Source organism: Cyanistes caeruleus, chromosome 3 (genome assembly GCF_971803275.1).
Source record: "Cyanistes caeruleus chromosome 3, bCyaCae1.hap1.1, whole genome shotgun sequence".
Lineage (NCBI taxonomy): Eukaryota > Metazoa > Chordata > Aves > Passeriformes > Paridae > Cyanistes > Cyanistes caeruleus.
Genome location: NC_141703.1, coordinates 42,690,771 through 42,710,257, shown reverse-complemented (window position 1 = coordinate 42,710,257; position 19,487 = coordinate 42,690,771).

The following is a 19,487-nucleotide window of genomic DNA, read 5'->3' as shown; positions in this document are numbered from 1 at the left end:
ATTTGTTAGCTATTCTTTTCCTATGAGTAAAAGAATGATCCCAGATACTATAGATTGAAAAATCTATTGAATTCTTATATAGATGTTGAGAAAGATAAAATAATGTTTTGTGAGTTAGAATCTCAGCCTTCAAATAGCACTGACAGTGGCAGGTCCTCTGAACCAGATTCTTTAGAAATCCGTGATGAGCTAAATCTCTTCATTCTTGGTTTCCACACAAAACTGGAAAACTGCACTATTGAAAAAATTGTGCTAAAAAATATAGATCCACTCTCCAGCATGTCTGTACTTCTATGTGTTTCACTACTCTCCTGAAGTACAGAAATTGATGAATGCAGCCACTTGTGAATACTTAATACATTCTAGGTATTCTGTAACATACAATAGCTAAGGCTAGTGATATGTTGTATGCCACTAACCAAAGTGATTAATTATTCTGAATATGTTAAGAACATAGCTTTCTATAATGCAGTGTATTTATTATGTAGGGCTTTTCCTTAATACCACTACTTAACAGAGGAGGTCTTTTTTTTATACGTTTTAAGTAGGACTTTCTACATAACTGCACTTCTGTTCTTTTTTTGGAGGTTGGTTTTGGTTTTATAATGGAAATAGTGACTCTATATTAAAGGTTGCTGTTTCCCTCTATTTTCTTCTAGCAAGCCTTTGGAGGAAGGAGATGGAGGAAAAAAACAGGCTTGGAAGGAAGCCTAAAATATACAGGGGGGAAGTGAACGGTATTGATATTTTTCTTTCTTTTTTAGCACAACTTCCCAGCTCCTAGTATGGACAACTTCTATTATATGACAGATACAAATTCTTTAAAAACCTAAGAGAATTAAGGAACCAGAATTTAAAAAAATGCTGTCCCCTCAGTCATGCCTGGATCCTGCTGTTATATTTCTAGTACTAATAACAGGATGAGGGCATATATATTCAAGCACCACCAGCAAATGGTCTCCTGTAAAAGGTGATTTGCTAGCACACAAGCTTCTCTGCTTTCAGTCCTTCAAGAGGCTCTGGCAGACAGTGTTTAGATGCTGTCTAGGAAATACCACTGGACAGAGACTTTGCTGGACAGTAAGCAAGAGGCCATTTTATGTGGGAATGAGAAATTATTTTACCTTTGTGGGTGTGTTTGCTGCTGACATCAGGACCGGTAGGCCAGCCTTTATCTTTTCCATTTACTCATATAGCTGTAACCTCAGGGTTTGCCCTAGATGATTGGCAGAAGATAACCAAATAAAAAATCATTTATTTAATGGGAGTGCCATTGGTTTAATGGGCCTATGACCTGTTTGTTATTCTGCTGAAGTTTGCAGAAAAGCTTAAAAGAGGAAACAAGGTTGTCCTAGCAAAGTAGGATAAACTGCCCAGTGAAATAATTGGAAAAAATAATTAGAAAGTTATAAAAGGCAAAAATAAGTCAGAGAGGAATTTAAAATATGCGTTTAAATAACTCCTTGAAGTCTGTTCATGGTTAATCATAAGGATTTCCTAGTGTATGTTAGCCACAGAGACTGAGGAAACAATTCAGCTGCAGCCCATCCCTGAGTACTGCCTTTTTGGAATCAGTTCCAAGCTTTCCCAGGAACAGGAAAACACTACCATTTCTCCCAAGCCTCCACAGTGCTGCATCCTTGAGCAATTTTATTTCCATCTGGTACAAATGCATCCTCTCTTTCTTCTTTATTTTTCCTTTGTCTTCTGCTGTTACTCTCAGTTTGACGTATCTGCTGTTCAGAACAAATCCATCAAGCAGACCTCATTGTTCTTTCAGGTAGCTTGTTTGATTCCTAGTGTATTATTTATTTGCATGTTTCTTCTACCTTAAATGATTTTCTAGTTAAACTGTTTGCAAAACTCATATAATGTTTAATGTTCTTAAAGAAGTATTTTTATATATGTGTGCATGTAGGTATGTGCATATACATATCCCCCCCTCAAAAAAAATTGCCATTCCTAAAATTCCGTTTAAATCTTCACAGCATAAGGTATGATGATGGTGTACCAAGCAAAGGGTCTTACTGAATACACCAAAGCTTCTTCTCTACTCATCCAAACAGCTATAATTGCTGTCATCCAACTAGAAAGCAGCTGGATCGTACACCTGGATCCACCAGCTGGAAAACATTCCTAGGTTCCTCAATTCAGACAAGTTTTTAACAATACAAATTATATTAACAGTATAGGTGAAAAATCAGACATGTTAGAATTGGACATGTTTTGCCTTCTCTTGTATATCTTTTGTAATTTTTCTGTAATCTTCTGCTATTGCAGTAACAGATGATAAAAAAATACAGTATAAACAATTAATTTTAATAATACTAAAACTTAACAACTCTAGGGTTGTTAAGGTTCTTCAACAAGCACAAGAACTAATGAAATCTGAAAAAAGAAATCTGCTCATCTTTATTAGACACCTAAATGCCTAGAGTTTGTTGAAGCTATATTTCTAAAGCAAGTAGTTAAGTTTCCTGGATACTCAATAATTAGACTGTTTCTCAAGAGGGTGATTTTGCCTCATTCAGTTTAATAAGCAAAGTTAAGCTAATTGGATTTCCTTACGGTACCTTAAAAAAAACCTAGTCTTCATCATCGACTGTATAAGGAACTCAGGTATTGTGAGAACAGTTCAGCTTCCAGGATGGGATTAATCATACCTGATTTGAACTGTTTAAAATCAGATTGTCTAGTCTAACCTTTTTGCATACATTTCAACTGCCATCAGTAGCAAAGGCCTTTTCTAGCACAATTCATCTTATCCTCTGGAGATGTCTCCACTGATCATGGATACCCTATTGTGAAATAAAAAAATCATCAGGGAATGAGCTCAAACACTGGATAAATACTTAAGATACTTAATTCTTTGCTGTCTGGAAGTGCCTCAGATTTACAATTTATTTTCCCCTAGCCAAAGCCACCATATAATATGTGGATGCAACTATAGGTATTAAAATTGTTAAGTGAGCACCAGAACCAATGAAAATCTGAAGCTGCACTCTGTCCATCTTTATCAGACACCTTACACCAAGGTTTTGTATGTTTGTAGAAGCAGACCTTCTCAAAAAATACCTGAGTTTCCTGGAGAATGAACAGTGCTATTAGCACTAGTCCTTAGCCATGTTTCACTCAGCACTATAGACACAGCCAATACAACTAGCCTGGGTAACTCTCAGATGGCAGTGTTGGTGAGGTAACTCTTACCTAAGCTATAGGAGGGAACAAGATATCCAAGTCAGGTAAATTGAATTCTTGTACTGACAAGTTTGTAGCAGGCAGTGCATTGCTAGCCCTACTAAAGCTGCTAATTTGGTTTGCTTTGTTTTCACAGCTCTTTCCCCTCTGCAGTCCCTGGCCTTTATGATGGACTGAATTCATTCTGAAGATTTTCTTTTATGTATATTAATAGAGCCTTCTCTTCCCAAGTACCAATTTTTATGAAAACTTCAAGACCTTACATATCTTTGGCACTCTCAGCTCTCTGTCAGAAGTAACTGATCAAGCAGAAAGTGACTGAAATTAAGTTAACAGCATATACATACCATACCCACTCAGCCAGTGTTACCATAGGAGTCTTGTTTCCATAGGGGATCATCTGAAGATGTTTTACTAATGATCAATAAAGGCAAATACAATGTAATGTACTGCCCCTGGTTTGGGGGCAAGAATTTGAGATATTTGTTAAAAAATAAGTGGCCTTTCCATATGCCTTCAACTTTTATGAGAATGAATGCACAGTCAGCCTGAAAATAATTTATCACTGTGTGTCGTGCTAGCTTACTTACTTATAGCAATATTTTTATAAACCAGGTTTATTAGTAAATAATAAGAAAAAATATTTGAATAAGAAAGCATTTTAAGCATACAGAAAGGCATCACACATTATGTAATAAATTTTTCCAAAAACTATCATCATCCACTTCCATCCTTAAAGTGACAGGACTGGTCAGTCTGAAGGTTTTCTACATATATTCTCTTAGGCTGACTGTTTGCAAACAAATACAAGTCAGAGCCCAACAGGATGATAATAGACTCAAATAGCAGTGTATTTTTCCCAAGAGTTGCAGGAAATGAAAGCTTGGTAAGTATAGTTGTTTCATGTATCAAAAACCACACAAAAGCTCTGAAATTTGCTTTTCTTCTAGCTTACCATGCTGTGAGATTACTGACTCAATCTTTGAGACCTTTTAACTTCAGCTAGTGTCATTTATACCACTTCATAAGACCAAAGGCCAAAAGTGTTGAAACCAGCTGGAAGCAGCAATACCCTAACATAAACAGAAAGGAAAAGAATATTTTTGTTTTCGCTCCTTCCCATAAAACTTCTGTCTAAACCAATTCATTTTAAATTCTCTTACCTTCAATTTCACGGTTTCTTCTATGTTGTCCTTTAAGTCTTGAAGAAAATAATATATATCACTAAAATACTTCTGTAAAACAGCCTTTTATTCCTTTTGGCAGAAATACATATTATAATCAAATTTAAAATAAGATGCACACCAATTTTAAATTTGGTCTTTAAACTGGACAGCTGGGAAATTTTCTGTTTGGACTGCATTATCTGTCTAATTGAACTCCTTTCTGAGCAATGCAGATTGTGGTGAAAGGTGCCCTCTAGCAAGATGGCATTTCTAATTGATTCATTTGAACTGTAACATTATTGCTGCCTTTCATTTGATTGTGTCATTGTGAGTACATTATGATGTCTGCGATCTTTAGGGAAGGTGGATCACCTCCCTAAATTTAGAATGTTATGAATTATGGGCTAAAAAACTGTTGTTTGCATACAACCAACCAACTGAATTTCTTCCTGACATGGTCTGTTACTACAAAGACATTAGAGATGCTATTTTAAGTCACATGTGCAAGCTGCCTGGAGACTATAATCAGATTGACTAATCAGGTGGCATGGCAAATTTGGCCTGTCATATGGTACATTGAATCCACTGTCTTTGTATTCAACTCTAATATATTTTACTTACTGAGAAAATAAAATCTCCTTTCTCTTCACTTCTGTTTAAACTCAACTCATCCAGAAAAGTGGGTATACAGTTGCACTAGACTAGTCAGTTATGTATAAGCATCAGATATAGAGTAAAACCTCAGGGTTTTAATCAGTATAATAACTAGGGGCTCTTACAAGAATTATTATATTGCATCTGCTCTTGTTTCAGAGCCTTGATTAAAGACAGAATGAAGTCTGTGTTGCTAATGCTTTGTCAGTTTGTGGCTCATTTGGTGGTTCTTCCTTTCCAAAATATTGCTTGCATATTTTGTAGTCCGTGATTATGCAGAAACAAAACCACAGATGTTTGTATTACTGAGGTTTCCCTCTTCTAACTGCATACTCTCTTAAGCACATCCCGTGAAAAATCCATGTCTTACTCATTCATTTCATAATCACATTAGAGATGTTCTAGAAGGATCATTTTATGGGTTTTTTTGTGATTCTCCTCAATCTCTTTGACTTCCATTCTTCATTTTTTTCTTTCTTGCATGTCTCCTATCTCATTGGCATGCCTGACTTCTGGCAACACTATCAAGACATCCATCCGCTTCTGTTGTTGTGCTTCATATTCATTAAACAATCACTGGAGAGATTTTCCCGTGGCCAAACCTCGGCTGGATGTTCTTCACAAGGTCAAACTAGTTCCCAGTGGCACAGTCATACCAATGGTAGAAACTTCGGAACAAAAAAAATATTTGTTGTCTTTCTCCCAAAATACAATACCAAGACATGTGAAATTTGGTTTGCCTTACATCTAATCAAAATATTTCTGTAGAGAAAGGGGGTTAGGAAGGATAACCAACAGGAGGATTTGATTAAGACATCTGACTGTAGGTGTTTAAATCATAGCTGGCCTATATTATTCATCTAGGCTTCTTACTGTAAAAAAATAGAAAATAGAAAAATAGAAATTTAAGGATGATGCATGCCAGTTGTTCTTAGCAGACAGGAGTCAATCTTTTGAAAGACCATGCATCATTGTCCATAAAGGGAGCTAACTTTTAATTCCAATGCATCTGCTTCAAGATCCAGTGGAGAAAGGCTAGCTATTCAAGACAACTTCTATACAAACCCTGGAAAAAAAAGTAACGGGAAGGGATTTCAAGTTACAATGATGATACAAAGGAAGCTTGTTTTATCAATTTCAGAACTCATGTATCTCTTACTGAGTTAGGAAAGCATATTTCATTATTTCTAGAAACTGGCTGAAGTGGGAGCAATGATAGAGCAACTGCTATGCTGACAAGAGGCTGTTGCATTATTCAAGGAGCTTTAGATAATACTGGGTGTGTTTAATCGCACTTTTTTCATTATTTTTTGTTTGCTAAAGACATAGATGTAAACTCTTAAAAATTGACATAAATACTGTTGCTCCATATAAATATTGCTGTTGTCTCCATTAAGGCAGTGCTTTCTCTTCAGTTTCAAAATAATATTAAAATACATTTTGCTTTCCCTAGCCATGAGAGCATAGCTGAAAACAGGAATTGAAAGGAAGTAGAACTGTGAGTGAAAGGACAATCTTGTTGGTACCACAACTACCCTCATCTGATATTAAGACTGCAGGTTGGTAACAATGATAATTATAAAGAAAATATCTTCTTTTTATGAAAGTCAGGTACAGAAACCACTATATTTTTTTAAAAACAATTAGCAAGTTATGTCTAATCATATCATCATGATCATTCAAGTTACAAAGCTGCATATTTCCTTGCTTTAAGTGGACTTTCTTGCTCACATCAAAGTTCTCCACAACTGATCAAAAAATGAACAATGGTAAGGCACCAGAAAGTAATTATTTCTTGCCTCTGCTCTGTTTCTAGGAACATACCTTGAACCTCTTTATATTCTTTCTAGAGAAACATCCTTTCTGAGTAGTCCCAGACTGAAACTGCAGGTATACTTTGACACAATTCAAGATTCTTCTTTGAACTTCTAAAGTTATATCATTTTCTCACTTCTGTTTGAAGCTCTTCAAAATTCTGTTTGCAGACAAAAATACACCAACATAGCAGTAATATCCCTTTTGTTTCAAACTAATAATGGTGTTGTTCCAAACTCTAGAGCCAGAAAACCTGAAGAAAGATTCAGTGAGATGGGAATGTAGACACTAAGGAACTTGGAAGTTAGATCATGTTTATACAAAGTTTAGATCAAGAATAGTGTGTGTATGTGAAAACATAGAAGACTGTTGTTCAACATATGTCTGGGAGGAGCTTGATGATCCATCAGTTATTGTGAATATCACATGCAATGTTAGCCTTTGGGGTAACAAAGGGTGATCAAAGGTATTTGTGGGTTGCAAGGCTGAAAGCTATTTTTTTGAATTAGATCTTGGAGGCTGATCTGCAGATATATGCTATTTTGAGTGGAAAATGAAACAAAACATTTGATAGCACATAGGAAATACAACTCAGGTAGTTTTAGGAAATTGCAATACCTAAGCTTGAGCTAGTCAGAGTAGACTTCATTTATATGTAGAAGAAAGAAAAGGGCACTTTTTTTGAATTTATTATGGACTTGAGTATGTAAAAAGTCCATTCTAGAAGGAGCTGTTTCCTACAGTGTAAAAAAGGAAGGCCAGATGACTACATCAAGTGCAAAGTCCTGCAGTTTACAGATGTGTATTTACTAAGCAACTATTTGCATTTGCTAGCAACATTGTTGGACATGACTTCATCTATGGCCAAAAAAGGTCTTGACTTATATTGGCTGACCACCCCTCAATAACTAAACACTGAAATTATTTCTCAGTTAGTGACTGATAAAGAAATCAGCTGGAATTCACATTAACTCATTGGCTGTTTTTTGGTTCAGGAGTCATGTAATAGAATTTTTGTTTTGCTTTAGCTTTTTTTTTTTTTTTAAATCTAGTTTGTGGTATGAACATGCGTAGAGATTCCATATTAAAAAACCAACATATTCAGCATGTTTACATAAAAGAAATTCATAAGAATATTAGAAGGTAGACATAAACCAAACAGATTTTAGAGAAAACTTAAGGTAAGTTCTAAATAGGGTAGAAAAACATCAGGAGAAAATATACTGAAATTTATAATAAAGGAAACAACCAAAGGAACCATTCTGTGCAAAACTACAGACTACACTGTTTCCCACTTTGTGCAGGAGCATTAAAAATAGGAGTCATTGAGTATTCAAGATCCACATCATAACTTTATGGGGCAAAACTTAATGTCTTCCTCTTTATTAAATGTGTGAAACAATTTTGAATATACTAAGCCAGGCTCCTTTGATGTTGACCAGTTTGACCTAGAGTCCTGTGAATGAGTTACACGATCTTCTACACTGAGGGGACATTTTGACAACAGAGGTGGAGGTGTGTCATACCAGCACCATTCAGTTATGTAATAGTTTTCTCCTTTTCCCTTCCTTTTTTATTTTTTTTTCTCTCCAGAAAGCTGAGAATTAGATTCTTACTAAACGTCAGAACACAAGTCTCTCACTCTGTCTAGTCTCTCACCACTGACTAGTTGTGTAGTAACTTTGCACTAGCAAAAGACAGGACACAGCACCCACCCAGAATACAGAAGTCATGCTCACAATTACTACTGTTAAATATAATGTCATCTATCCATGCATGTGTTCTTCTGGCAGGTAGCTGTGGAGACACTTTGAATTTCAGATGGCAATACACAAGATGGGTGACTGAAGATTTCAGTATTTTCAGGTTTCAGAACTTCAGCAACAAAAATACATCTGGCAGCAAAAAATGAAGATGCATTTTTACATTTCACTTTTATCTTTGATGGTGCTTGCAACAACTATATTTTATTATGTCTTGTTCCAAGCCGATAAAGACAGGATATCCTTTCTGTGGAGCTTGGCCCTGAGAGGCCCCACATTGTCTTTTGTACCAAACTAAAACGTAAAATGCCAAAAGCTAACAATAACATAGTACATGATACACATAACCAACTGGACACTAACCATGTTAACACTGCAGGAAAGTGGTCATTATTAAGAGCCCTCTAGAATCAGACTGTAACTTAGAGAGGTTAAGCCCTGATGTACTGAGGCTGTGCAGTCTCACATGCTCTGAAGTTTTAAGTTCTAATTTATTTAATTCTTCCACTTACTCATCCACAGGTAGTGACTCTCCCACTTTTCCTTTTAGTTTCTCTTGAACAAATATCAAGACAAGACAAAACATGCTTTCTAAGTGCTATTTGAGAAACTGAATGCTAAATATGGACAAGAATTTGGTTTGCCATCATTTTTTACTAAGTACTTTAATAATGATCACATTGTATTATATAAGGTAAATGTAGACCCCTTGTTTGTATATCTAAACTTATATTTAAAATCAAAGAAAATTCATTAAATCACAATCAAACAGTGTCAGGCAACGATAAAAACAGACCAGAAACGCAATCACCTATTTAGTTTCTACTTGTGCTTTTGAAAATGAGAAAGTCTAGAATAAGCAAAATAGACTTTTATTATATTTTAAGAAACATGGAAACACTTAGGCTTTGAGAGCATTTTTCTCCTGTCATCTGTATAGACTCTTTCACTTCATTTCACTTTTATGTGGCCTTTACATTCTATATTTATAAATATGAATAAATAAACTCCATATTCTCAGGATATAGCAAAGCATTTTCTAGATCTTCTTCACCAATGTTAGCATTGTTTTCTGATTAATGACAGTTAATAGCACATTCCCCTCCATAAATAAACAGAAGCAGTTATAGGCATGACATAGAAACTAAATTTTCTTCCTATTTGCGCTTGCTGATGCTTAGGTGTTGTAATATTGATACATAAACTGTGTGTTCTATTTCATCCATACAAAAATGAAACAATTTCTAAACATTCCTGGAGTCATCCAACAGCAACTTAGAGAACTGCATACATTTTCATATCGTTTCAGTATTTAGGCATCTAAGTTATGCCTTCAATTTCTCAGGTTTTCCTAGCTGAATATGTGAATCTTGCTGTTTGCCTTTGATTTTCACTGGATATCTTTACACGGTCACAGTGTCTGGGTGCCAGTCAGGATACCTATATTGCTGGAACTAATTTTGCAGCAGAGGTTAGCACTGCAAGGATTTATATGTAACACCCAGTATCTAATGGAATACAATAAATGAGACATTTTTTCAGTTTCTATCCATTTCCAGCTAGGTATGTAGGTATAAACACAGAGTATTCAAGCAGGATGTCCAGCATATCTGGGAAACTCGGTCCTGAATGGCAGTTTGCCTTATCATAAGCAGCAGCCATCTATTTTTTTCCATTTTCTGGATTTAAAAGTTTTGAACTATTGTCAAATTGGATATGCACATCTGTCTATTAAATAATCATTTGTAAGAAATGAGATATCAATAGTAAAGAAAAGAGAAAAACTCACAAAGATGAAACATCAGTAAAAACCTAAAATTGTACTGAAACCAAATTTTTTAAAAAAAAAAATCAAAACACAAAATCAAAATACAGTCCCACTGAACCAAACCAAAACACTCAAACCGTTTAAAGTATATAAGAAATAATGCAGTTTTCTTATTTACAATCACTTTTACAGTATCCAGGGCTTCATGTTTTACTCTGCATTCAGGAAGATGAAAACTTTTTTTTAAAGCAAGTTGAACTATCATGTGATTGAAGAGGCACCTAAAAATATCTCACAAAATTTGTTTATATTTGATCAGACATGGAATCACATAATGAGATAGAACAATATACAAGGTTGAAATTCAACTCTACTTAGCAAAAAATTCATAACTGGTGAACAGTTAATTTTCAAAATTATGAATTGAGAATACAGTAAATTCGGAGAAAAGCCCTGAGTAAGCTCATACAGCAACCTGCATACATTTCAAGGAAGTAGATAAATTAGAGATTATTTTATGAAAGAATATGTAGGAACAAGCAAATCTTACGTGTGGGAAATTAAAACAGATATATTTTAAAATTTAGCATTGAAAATCTTGAGAAGTGCAGATTTCTTTACAATAAAGTATTTAAGGATTTCAATAAACAAAATCAAGATACCAGGAAAAGTAGTGGCATCAACAAGAAAGGCTAAATAATGGAGATAATGGATACATTTTATTAATGTAATGAAAAATGACAAAAGTAAAAGGACTATAATATATAAATCTGTTTACTGACTTTTAAGGTCAGGAACTTGTTTTTAACCTCCATGTTTGCAATTAATTTTATCACTTATTTGTTTTGCAGAAGACTTCTTGTAAAACAATGGGGAAACAGATGCTGGCTTTGAACTCAAGCAGAGTATCAAGCCAGAAAGTGAAAAAAAAAAAGGCTGTGTCTAAAAGTCAAAACATTTGAATAACAAGACAAAAATACATTTAATTATTTGAATATTTACTTCATTACAAAAATTTTTATATGTGAAAAGAAAAAATCATTAACACTTTTTAGGCTACAATGATACTCAGTAGAACACTATCATAACATGATGCCTGATGTCTTTAAATCTAAGCATATATGTGCATACTCACACACAGAATTTCCCAAATATACTGTACTTTGGTATTTTTTTTTTCCATAAAGCTACAGCATGGTCATTTGAAAAATATCCAGCATGTTTCTTTTTTTTCAGACAAGAGTAGTAAAGCTTAATATCCTAGTGGATGCAAAAGTCTATGTTCATTGTTAATTTTCATTCTATCTATTTGTGTTAAGAGACCCATAAATGCTGTCATTTGGGATCATTTGATGCATCTAGCTCAGTCTATTTGCCTGGTTAGTTAACGACAGATGTTATTACATCTTGTAACAGATGTTGTATTTACTGTAAAGTACAAGTGGTACTGAAGAAATCTTAAAACCAGAAAGAGAAGGTAGAATCCACCTTTCCCAAAGATTACTTCTTGAGATCGACAGGTCTGAACAACAGCACATGGCAATAAGGACATTTAGCTCTCTGTTGTGGATGTCTTGTGTCTGTTGCTCAATTCTGACCTGACATTCTAATCTTGGTTTCATATTTGGTCACCTCTGCTGTTTAAATCATGTTGTCCTGTAGTGGGGGATTTTTGACAGGATCATCTAATCTCATTGTTGTACTACCTTCTTACCAGAATCAGGGACTTCAAAATGTAATGAAACTCGCTGCAAAGTCCAGTTAATTAAGTTTAGGTCTGGGTTTTCTGGTGTTTGGGGGTTTTTGTTGCTATTTTCTTTGTTACTTTCATATGTATAAACATAAATAATTAAATGCTGCTTTAAAAAAAATATGGGAAAAAAGCCCTGTAATTAAGTGGGAAATTTCTGGAAGGCAGATTTCAACAGTTTTCCAAAGAGCTGTCTCCTCTTTTCTCCTCTCCCCTCAAATCAGCAAGTATACATTTGTACTGTAGTAATGAGGAGTTAATTTACAGCTTCTTCATTCCTTATTTGGAGAAATCCATATGAAGAGGGGAAACTATTTTTGTTCTAGGAACATATGGAAAGAAACAGGGGAATTCACATCTTACATTATCCATAATCTTCAAAATCAGAATAAAGACAAAGATATTAAAGATGGACTAACTGAACACCTTTGTGTATTTTAAAAGTATGATTAAATATCATCACATTTCTCCCTCTGTTCTATTTCTCATTATTATTACCTCTACAACATTCTTATTCTCTTCTGTTGTCTATGAAAGTTGATTCCTCAATTTGATAGAGCATAAGGTCTTGGGTTGTAATTCACTTTATATTGTCAGTACCAGTTTGACTACACCCTCTTCTATTCTGCAAGGAATTTGTTTTTATCTTCAGTCTTGCATTTGTTGGATCAAGTTGCTAGCTACCATAAGGTGTCAAAGTCTACTAAAATTATGATACTGATAAATCTGTCTCATGTTTACTGGCCAGAAAAAGCTATTGAGAAGAGTCAATGTTACGTTAAATATTTTCCTTAGATACTGGGCTGCGGAAAAAGACAGAGTAGAGCAAAGTAGTGCACCTTCTTTTTTTTCCCCTTTTAGTAAAGCACTATCTTAAAATGGTTTAGATTACAAATTTAAAAAAAATAATAATTTGTACATATTGTACAAGCTAATTATTTCATATTGTTTATGCATATTCACAAGAATTTGAGCCTGAGGTTCTCATTTTAGAGGTCCTAGAAAACTTCTTCCCCATTGTGATAAAAAGTAAACCTTTTTGTAGGCACCACAATGGCATATGTATTGCAACCCCCCAAAATATCAAATTCATCCAATATAAAATGTTAGAGTTTAAGTTCAGATTACTTTTAAGCTATTAATATTGCTTGTCTGCTGACCAGATAATCAGGGAAGCTGACTGGTGCAAATGCCCAAAGCTGAAATTGTTTTGTAAAAATAAAAGGTATGGATAATCCCCTGTGCTGCATTCATCAGAGAAAAATGATATAATATTTAAGGAAATATTAATCTGTCTAACACAAGCATCATTGCAGATTTTTTGTCACGAATACCAGTTGACCAATAACATATGCATATGTGCATTATGAAAATAAATTTGTATGTTTCTTTTTGTTTTGACATTACAGCAAAACTTCATTTTCAGTCTTAGAAACTGAAAGACACAATAAAGCATCTGCTAAAATCAGTTTGAAAATATAGCTATACAATAAATATTCTAAGTACATTTCTGAAATTCGTAATAACAAAGTAAAATGTCATGGTCAAAATGTTGCACTCATATTTCTGATTTGTTCTTATTTAAGCACATAGGGAGGCAATGAGTGTATTAAAACCCCAGCAGGAGCAATCAGGGCATTTTGCATTTTGCAAGTTACTGGTGCTCAGCAGTTTTAGGGGAAACAAGAAAAGTACTTTGCAAGTGCATCCACAGGGTACTACAGTGCAGCGTGGTGCTGTGGTACCTAAAGTAGCTTCGTTTGTGTACCAGAAACGTGCTCATTATGCTTGGGCTAATTATAGCCTGAGAAGTCTTCTAGAGGGAAGAACCTAGAGAGTGATGCAGATGGAAAAAGAGATGATGGAATAAAACAAAATGATAAAATATTTTGAAGATAAGTAGAGAAAGTATACATGTGAGGCTTTTCTTAAAAATGTTTTCATTAAAACACTTTTTATCTTACAAGGTGGAACAAGATTTGCTTGTTTTGATTAATTTTCTTTTTTTTTTCTTAAAAAAAAAGAAAATAGAAAGAAGGCTAAGATATTGTTTGGACAATCAGCATTTCATCAGAGCTAAAAATAGAGATTATAATATTGTTTGCTCATGTGGGGAAATGGTGCAGCTGAGGTCAAAAATAGCTTTATCATTGCTCCAAAAGGAAAGTGACTAAGCTTAATTAATGTGTAATTCTACAAAACATTTTTAAACATATATCTAACAGTCATAACTGCTATGTCTCTTAATGATTACAACAAATTGTTACAGAGGAATGAGATATTTTTATTTGTTTCTTTTAATAAAATTTCTATTTTACCTCTTCATTTGTCTTGTATTTGTTCCATTCCAATCATAATGTTAGGTCAAAGTATTACAAATTATTTGACATATCAACCAACTTATTTAGTGTATTTTTAATTTTTAGTGTATCATTCCACGACAAAAAAATTTGATTTCTTCACTGTTCAATGTTTATGTTGTTTTTTTTTTTATTTCAATAAATCTGAGGCCATGTTCCATTGATTGAACTTAACATTACTGTCAGGTTTGTTTTCACTGTAAAAATGACCAATCAACTAACTGAAACTGCAACAGCTTGTTTATTTTCAAAACTATTAGATGTTTATTTTTACACACACACCTGTACAACACTTACAATTCAACACTATTGGCTTCAATTTTTAACTTGTCAGTTAAGATTAAGAGTTATAATATGTTGTTGTGCAACTTCACATTCAAACTCCTGTGTACCATAAGCAAAATTCTGAATTTGTACACTATGTAACTCCATACACATGCTTTCTTTCATTTAAGGAAATCTATCACTTAAATTCTATGTATATAATTTATCCTAAACAAAAAGATGAAGATAGCAAATGCTAGCCCAAATTGATTTGTTGTTTTTTCTTTAAATCCTAATGTAGTGGCTTCTGAACATTGAAATAGTACGAAACTATGCTGTTTGTTCATGTACCTGAAGAAATAAGGAGCTTTTTACAATTAAACTCATTTAAAAGCTCTATTGATGACAGAAATAAAACTGAGAAAAGTATACCACAGTCTTTCATCGACACCTTTTTTCCCCCCTTAGGTTTAATGAATAAGGACTAATCAAACAGATTTTTTTAATCAGTAGACTAGATATGACATGGATTAAATGAAGGAGCAGATCCACTGAATAAGCAGAGTCTATTTCTACAAGCATACTTCACACTTTAAATACACTTGATCAACTTCAATTCTATTGTAACAAGAACTCCTTAACTGAATTTATTTAATTAGAAAAAACTAGGGGCACTCTCATTGTCTTTACAGATATGCATAATATTTAAAAGCAAAAGTTAAGTTTATATTAAAAAGACATTACTTCCCAGAGAACTTGAAGGAGTCTCTTAATGCAGTTAATATATTTGAATAAACAGTTATTTTTAAAATTAATGTCTATTGTAACTTAATGAAAAGTTATCTGTCCTCTAAATATGATAGTTGTGATTCCCATATTTTTATTTTGTCAGATTCTCCAGAACAGCATTTGTTCATTACATTTTTATATCTATATTTTCATTCACTCATTACATTCATAATCTAATTGCTTCTATATTTTGCTATCTTCAGATAAATATATGAGATTTTAAAAAGCATGATTTTGTTTTTAAAAACCAGTATTTTTTTTTTCCAAATTTACTCCGCTAATAAACACTGTATGTTAAGGGCATGAAAGTGACTTGTAGTATATGAAAACTCACAAAATGTGGCATTTGTTTTGCTGTAGTTCAATATTTTAAGTTCCATGCTAAATTTTAGCCCAGCTCTAGAACACACTATATTCAGTTAAGACAAATCTCTGTTCATGAGAGAATCTAGATTAATTTATTAGAATCTAGAAGTAGTTGCAGACATTACTGCAAAAACATAGCTGAGATATGCACAACTGGAAAAGATTTAAGAAGCTGATAAAAAGGTGATGGAATTTGTCTAAACATAGTTGAAAACACGACTTTATTTGTATCTGATATGTATGTACCTCTCTGTACAAGTAGACTCCATGTCTAAACTATGTGCCACAGATGTTGGTCAAACCAGTTAATCAAAGGTGCTGACACTGAACAATTTTTTCTTCCTTTTCCCCACTCTGTTACTACTCTGCTACTGACCACATCGCTCTTGTCCAAGTCTCTGTTTCTGGAAGAAACTGTATTTTCTTTCCTACTGATAAAACATGAATTGTAGAATAGCAGACACAAGGAATGGTGGGTTTTGCAGTCAGCGCAGTGACAGCATCTATTATATTATCTCACTTCTAAACCTCTCAGTAGCCTCCCTACCATTTTGAGTAGGAGAAAAAAACCACAATGAATAATCACAAAATTCAGCTAAATGTCATCTACTCTATACTTACTGTGCACTACAGCCTAGTCAGAAATACCTTCCAAGCAACAGAGCACTCTCCATAAGTCAGGTGAACCTACTGATACAGACATCCTCTTGCTAGTAATATCTAGTGAAAATCACCATTAGAATAATGGAAATATTTTTTGTTCATTGCTTGCAGACATCTAAAATGGGAGGTAAGCAATCTGGAAATTCCTCTTAAGAAATGTCCTATCATTTTTCTGGAACCAGTGTATTCAACCCAGCTTGCAACTGCTGAAAATTCTCAGAGGTGGCTGACCTGACAAAGGATTTTAATCAGTTTGCACATTGATGTCACCAAGAACCACTAGTCTCACTGATGCAAAGCTAAAATACTCAATAAGTGGACTAGGGCAGGTCGAATGCTTATGACATAATTTTCATTTTTATTAGTGGATAAATGCATCAACACATATGTTTATTTTCATACAGTATTTTCAGTACAGCGTCACAATGAAGGGTAGAGTCACTGTGCTCTTCACTATATACATATGAACAGCCATATCCTTGAATTCAGTGACTTTTCTCACTAATAAGAAAAAGTGCTTTTCAAAAGTCTGCACACAGCTAGTCTACCTGCCCAGATAATGTTGGGAAAAAATGAAACTACTATATTTTCCTGTAATAAACTAAGTGGTTTGAGGTAAAGCTGCATTAAAAGGAGAGAAAATACCTTTAGTTCTTTCATACCTTGAATAATGTCTTAAAATTATTTAAAATTAGAAGAATATGTATATCCTTTTCATCTATATTTTTTTCACAGTTCCTCACCTCAGAAGAAAGGATGGATATTTGCTCCACAGAGCTTTGTAAAAGCTGCGGATGGCACTGGAGAGAAAAAGGACTGAATGTTTGCAGAAGTGCTAAAGAAAGGTGCATGATGGAGAGCAGGCAGCTCACAGAGGCTGGAGAGCTTCATTCTCCCTTGGGATGAGGACATGTCCCGTGTACCCAGATGCAGATACACTCCTAACGAGGGCTTGTCAGAGGATGTCTGATGTGTAACACTAGCTGTTGATAGAGATGCTGACAGTAAATGGAAGTATAATGTTTATTACTATACACTGTCCATAAAAGCTTATTTCTCAAGCATCTCAGTCCAATGTGCATCCCAAATATTCAGGACTCTGACTGGACAGCAGGGTTATGTTTGGTCAAAAAAGCTGCCAAAAGCTTCAAAATACATTAGCATCAGCTCCTCTGAGGTATTACATATATCCTGGTGCTGGGGCGGTCCTTTACACACTGACTTATTTCAGAGTCAAAGGCCACCAATGGAGCAGAAGACCTAAAGTACAATTTATCATCAGAACTTCAGATTCTGGGGAGAGCCAGAGGTATAAATTTCTTAAATACAAATATCAAAAGTTTACAGATACTATTCTGAAGAACATCTATAATATCTACAGGTGTTACTGTAAAATTCAAAAGGTCCCACTGTGCCTTGGTATTCAGCTCATGCTCTCACATGAACATAAAAAGCCTCTCAAATTCCCATTTTTTTCACCACTCGTAATTCCCTCTTCAATACTAATTCTCTCTCTCCCTTAGTCTATTCCCAAATCCCTGCAGCACGTATGTTGCCCCAGTCCTCCCATCTACCACAGTCATCCTGTTCCACTACTTCATTGTTAATCTTCATTCATATGTGAAGGTATATCACATAATTATTTGCATTAATGTGCCAGAATTCATTCCTACACAACTGTTGAAAAACTCTCCCATCACGTGTGGAGAAGGGATTTTGAGGAAGGGTACAACAACCACTTTGCTTTATCTCTCCTGGCATGTTCATTTATTTAGCCTCAATAAAACACTGTGAGGCTTTAAACTATGCTCTTAGTAATTCTGAATGTTTGCAAAGCAAAACAAGAAGTATCTGCTTTTTGCATGGATGCCAAGGGAACAGAAGATAAGAATTATATCTATCAGTACCTAGAAAGGCTGAAGCACGGACTGACTTGTCAAACATTTATAAAAACCATGTCCAAGCACAACTTCATGCTGGCGAGATCCTGTCCCAATTGCTCTCAACCTTCTCTCTCCCGTCCTTTCAGAGTCTGTTCTTAAGCATCTTTTTCTTACTTTCCAAATCTCTTCTTACCACGCTCCCACCTGTGCTTTTCCCCTCCCTCTCCCCCCACAATATTTTTAGATCCAGTTTGGTCTGAAGTAAATCCTGTGGCTTCTGTTTTCCAGCTGTTCAGTGTTTTTCACACTACCTCCCTCGAGACTGTATAGGAAACAGGTAAGATACTTTTCTCTCGGGAATTGAGAAAAGGAAAGGTAGTGAATAGGTTGAAACGGTAAGTAAGAGAGAAAGTTTCAACAGCCAAGAAAGATTGTGAGACAGAGGACAGAATAGTTGAAGATGAAGCAGCAGATCTTCAGTCTTTCTCTCCCCAGCAACATTTGCTTCCTATAGCCAAGTCTGGATCACAGTAACAGAAACATCTCTCCAAACTATTTCATCGTAGCCCAACATCCTACTGGAGAATATTTCCACTTTCTTATTATCATTCTTGAGAAACCTAAGGCAGACCTTGCAACAAAACTCGTCTGCAATAAAACCCCACAGCAGCAGAGGCTTTTGGCCAGCTCGAGAGAGGGATGTAAGGGTCCTCCTGCATGTTCCCAGCCGCTCCAGCCTCAGAGTGCACAAAACTTGAGCTGCAGAGGACAGAGGTAAGGGAGACATTGCTGCAAATGCAACACTCTCCAGTTATAAACATTCCCTCTTTTCATGCTGCTTCAGCTCTTAAATTTTCATCTCTCTGCAGATGCTGAAAAATACCCACAAATTAGAGACTTCCATACCTCAAATGAAGCTAACATATAAAGGGGAACATTTTTACAAGTGAAATGAATAGCTAGTCTGTGCAAACACTGATCTCCAGATAGGATAACATCATAAACACTGGGAAATAAAATTAATGGTTGAATGATAGCAGTACTATGC